The 5,000-nt window shown below is 54.1% G+C and overlaps 1 non-coding gene across 1 annotated transcript in view; it reads right to left on the reverse strand.

Moving 5' to 3' along the window:
* LOC124774252 overlaps positions 1-1,373 on the reverse strand; it is a 1,909-nt gene extending 536 nt beyond the window's left edge. Inside the window, exon 1 of the ribosomal RNA XR_007015241.1 lies at positions 1-1,373. This exon is cut by the window's left edge and continues 536 nt beyond it. This is a non-coding gene — a ribosomal RNA (small subunit ribosomal RNA).
* Positions 1,374-5,000: the final 3,627 nt, after the last annotated feature.

A 5,000-nucleotide genomic window follows, 5' to 3' on the forward strand; every position in this document is an offset into this window, starting at 1 on the left:
TGCACCACCACCCACCGAATCAAGAAAGAGCTATCAATCTGTCAATCCTTCCGGTGTCCGGGCCTGGTGAGGTTTCCCGTGTTGAGTCAAATTAAGCCGCAGGCTCCACTCCTGGTGGTGCCCTTCCGTCAATTCCTTTAAGTTTCAGCTTTGCAACCATACTTCCCCCGGAACCCAAAAGCTTTGGTTTCCCGGAGGCTGCCCGCCGAGTCATCGGAGGAACTGCGGCGGATCGCTGGCTGGCATCGTTTATGGTTAGAACTAGGGCGGTATCTGATCGCCTTCGAACCTCTAACTTTCGTTCTTGATTAATGAAAACATACTTGGCAAATGCTTTCGCTTCTGTTCGTCTTGCGACGATCCAAGAATTTCACCTCTAACGTCGCAATACGAATGCCCCCGCCTGTCCCTATTAATCATTACCTCGGGTTCCGAAAACCAACAAAATAGAACCGAGGTCCTATTCCATTATTCCATGCACACAGTATTCAGGCGGGCTTGCCTGCTTTAAGCACTCTAATTTGTTCAAAGTAAACGTGCCGGCCCACCGAGACACTCAATAAAGAGCACCCTGGTAGGATTTCAACGGGGTCCGCCTCGGGACGCACGAGCACGCACGGGGCGGTCGCACGCCTTCGGCTCGCCCCACCGGCAGGACGTCCCACGATACATGCCAGTTAAACACCGACGGGCGGTGAACCAACAGCGTGGGACACAAATCCAACTACGAGCTTTTTAACCGCAACAACTTTAATATACGCTATTGGAGCTGGAATTACCGCGGCTGCTGGCACCAGACTTGCCCTCCAATAGATACTCGTTAAAGGATTTAAAGTGTACTCATTCCGATTACGGGGCCTCGGATGAGTCCCGTATCGTTATTTTTCGTCACTACCTCCCCGTGCCGGGAGTGGGTAATTTGCGCGCCTGCTGCCTTCCTTGGATGTGGTAGCCGTTTCTCAGGCTCCCTCTCCGGAATCGAACCCTGATTCCCCGTTACCCGTTACAACCATGGTAGGCGCAGAACCTACCATCGACAGTTGATAAGGCAGACATTTGAAAGATGCGTCGCCGGTACGAGGACCGTGCGATCAGCCCAAAGTTATTCAGAGTCACCAAGGCAAACGGACCGGACGAGCCGACCGATTGGTTTTGATCTAATAAAAGCGTCCCTTCCATCTCTGGTCGGGACTCTGTTTGCATGTATTAGCTCTAGAATTACCACAGTTATCCAAGTAACGTGGGTACGATCTAAGGAACCATAACTGATTTAATGAGCCATTCGCGGTTTCACCTTAATGCGGCTTGTACTGAGACATGCATGGCTTAATCTTTGAGACAAGCATATGACTACTGGCAGGATCAACCAGCGAGCTGCGTCAACTAGAGCTGAGCAGCCGGCCGCCCGGGAGTGTGTCCCGGGGGCCCGCGCGAACACGCAAGCGTCCGCTCAATCATTCTGCAAACAGGAGGAGGCTGAGCTCCCCTGCACAATACACCTCGAAACCCTCTCAGGTCCCGGCGGCGCGCAGCGCCGTCCCAAGTACTTGGTCGGGTTCGAGAGAGGCGCAATCGCCCGGAGTTAGGCGAGTAGACGCTTTCGGTGCGACCACCCGTGCTCCCAACTGAGCTTGCCGCTGCCGACAGAGGCCCGGGAGCGTGCTGTCGTGGCATTGCCGGCGGGAGACAACACGCGCCACCTACGGTGACCGGCAGCTCCAACGCCAGCGCCACAGAAGGACAAAAGCCCCACTTGGGTGCCGAAGCGAACTCTCCCAGCACAGCGCACGCGCCAACACATCCGCACAGCTGCGATACAAACCACCAGCGAGAACCGCTGGGGCGACCGAGCAGCAGACGGCGTCGCGGCGCCGAGCGCCGGGCGGCGGCGCATCCTCAACGCACACAGTCCTCAATCGGACCAGCACACTGAAGATGTCCACCGCGCTTCGCACCGGGCCCGCGAGGACCTACTTTGGCCGCACGGCGCCGCGCGCAGGGTGCGCCGGCGCGCAGCTGCGACGCCTGCCGCGTCCGTCGGCCGGCGCGCCTGCCACTGGCCGCCCCCACCAGCCGGCTGTAGCGCGTGCGCCCACGCACCGCGCGGCCAGCACGCCGGGAGGCGCCCCCTCACCGGCCGGGGACGGTCCCACCCAGCCACCGCCGCGTATCGCTTCACACCCAGATGCCGTTCAGTTTCATCGGCATGGTGGGTATCGCTGGAACAACCGGTTAGTACCTCAACCTATCGTCGCCATCACCGATTCACCCCTAGCGAGAACAACCGCACCACAACGGGTTACCATTTCTTCATTTGCGTAACTTCACCAGCAAACGTAGGCGTCCATCGCCATTAGCAACTTCAACGATTATTGCATGCCTGTGTCAGGTGTCACGCCACACTACGTCTGCCCACATACACGCAACAAAATGTGCACGCCTAGACAATACGTGGAAGGTGGCCCCCGTACGTATGCGATGTCCATTGCTCGAACGACTGTCAACCGGCCTCTGTAGCATGTCGCAGATATGGAACGCGGTGCACCATGCTATCACGGTGTTTGAGGAGAGACGACTAGGTCCGAATACATCAACACACAGCTCATGCTGATCGCCATCCACGGCGTCCGTTCCTCCCACACGTCTCTATGGCGTACCACACTGCAATCCAGCTCTCATAGGGAGACGACACGTAGCTGCGTGCACAATATTTGCACTGTATGGTCCGCCGTTTTTGGGCGCAGTCGTTGTACGGTCACACATGTGCCACGATGTATCATTCAGTACATAAGGACGAATGTGCAGTACAGATTGTGGTTTATGCGTACGACATCAGCGGACAGTTGACACAGGCCGCACCACAACGTAGCCTGAGTACGTCGCATGCGAAGGGCATTGAACATGCAAACTTCTCACCAACCAGCTTGCGAAGGCAGGGGGCAAGGTGGGGACGTGGGGAGGGGTGGGGGGGGGGGGCGGCATGTACGTCCTGCTGCCATCCACATAACAGTGTACAGCAGGAGCATGTGGAAAGTCAGCAAGACTTGCAAGGTGTTTAACATGAAGCGATACACAGGGGAGCGGGCAGTGCGAGTAGCGAACTATATTGCGAGGGTTGCGGGTGGGCAACACTACACTAATTGAACGAGTCGTATAACAATTACAGAGCAGGTTTAGGCGACAACGTGGGTTACGTTAGCGGACAACGTGGGTTACGTTAAGGCACAACGTGGGTTACGTTAAGGCACAACGTGGGTTACGTTAAGGCACAACGTGGGTTACGTTAAGGCACAACGTGGGTTACGTTAAGGCACAACGTGGGTGACGTTAAGGCACAACGTGGGTTACGTTAAGGCACAACGTGGGTTACGTTAAGGCACAACGTGGGTTACGTTAAGGCACAACGTGGGTTACGTTAAGGCACAACGTGGGTTACGTTAGGGCACAACGTGGGTTACGTTAGGGCACAACATGGGTTAGGTTAGGGGACAACATGGGTTAGGTTAGGGGACAACATGGGTTAGGTTAGGGGACAACATGGGTTAGGTTAGGGGACAACATGGGTTAGGTTAGGGGACAACATGGGTTAGGTTAGGGGACAACATGGGTTAGGTTAGGGGACAACATGGGTTAGGTTAGGGGACAACATGGGTTAGGTTAGGGGACAACGTGGGTTAGGTTAGGGGACAACGTGGGTTAGGTTAGGGGACAACGTGGGTTAGGTTAAGGCACAACGTGGGTTAGGTTAAGGCACAACGTGGGTTACGTTAAGGCACAACGTGGGTTACGTTAAGGCACAACGTGGGTTACGTTAAGGCACAACGTGGGTTACGTTAAGGCACAACGTGGGTTACGTTAAGGCACAACGTGGGTTACGTTAAGGCACAACGTGGGTTACGTTAAGGCACAACGTGGGTTACGTTAAGGCACAACGTGGGTTACGTTAAGGCACAACGTGGGTTACGTTAAGGCACAACGTGGGTTAGGTTAAGGCACAACGTGGGTTACGTTAAGGCACAACATGGGTTAGGTTAAGGCACAACATGGGTTAGGTTAAGGCACAACATGGGTTAGGTTAAGGTACAACATGGGTTAGGTTAAGGTACAACATGGGTTAGGTTAAGGTACAACATAGGTTAGGTTAAGGTACAACATAGGTTAGGTTAAGGTACAACATAGGTTAGGTTAAGGTACAACATAGGTTAGGTTAGGTTAGGTTAGGTTACACGTTGTTGTAAGGAAAGGTGTAGGGGGGGGGGGCGGGGGCGGCAGGTTCGTTGATAGTGATTATAGTAAGTGAATGCTTGTGACATGATCAGATTTGTCACGTCAGGATGCACCTTTGGCTTATTAGAGGCGGCGCTCCAATTCTATGCTTGTGTGAGACCTGTGTCTTTGACTCATGTCATTGTTTGTGCGCTGTGACAGGAGGTACTATTGTGATGTTGGGTGCACCGTTGTATAGGACATGTGTGGGTGTTGGTGCCTGGTCTGCGCAATGGTGGATGTCGAAAGGCTGGGATATTGTATTTTCCGCATGGACCTCCTGGTCTGGTTGTGATAGTGTGGATTGTGTAATGTGGCGGAGAAGATGCACTGGATGTTGTTCCATGCTGGTGCTTACATATTGTATGTGCGCCTGTTAGAAGCAGAGAGTGGTGCGTGATCAGAGTGTCTGGCTGACGTGTGGTTCCCATTGTGGGCAGACTCTTTCAGCATGTATACGGACAGTTGTGTATATTTGCTGTAGTTTGATGGCTCTGCATTGATTACTAATCAGCGCCGTGTGTACGGGTAATCTGGTTCCAGTCCAAAATGTTCCATCTGTGTACATTAGTGACAAAGACTCCCCCCATGCAGTGGGGCTCGGTCTGTTATAGCTCTTCCGCGTAATATATTTGCCCCACGTTTTTGCGACTGCGAGTGCGAGTGCAACGCGCATGGGGACCGACATGCTGATGGCTCGGTATCGGACGCCGTACAGTGAGCAACGCGATCGC

The sequence above is a fragment of the Schistocerca piceifrons genome, unplaced genomic scaffold (assembly GCF_021461385.2).
Source record: "Schistocerca piceifrons isolate TAMUIC-IGC-003096 unplaced genomic scaffold, iqSchPice1.1 HiC_scaffold_961, whole genome shotgun sequence".
NCBI lineage: Eukaryota > Metazoa > Arthropoda > Insecta > Orthoptera > Acrididae > Schistocerca > Schistocerca piceifrons.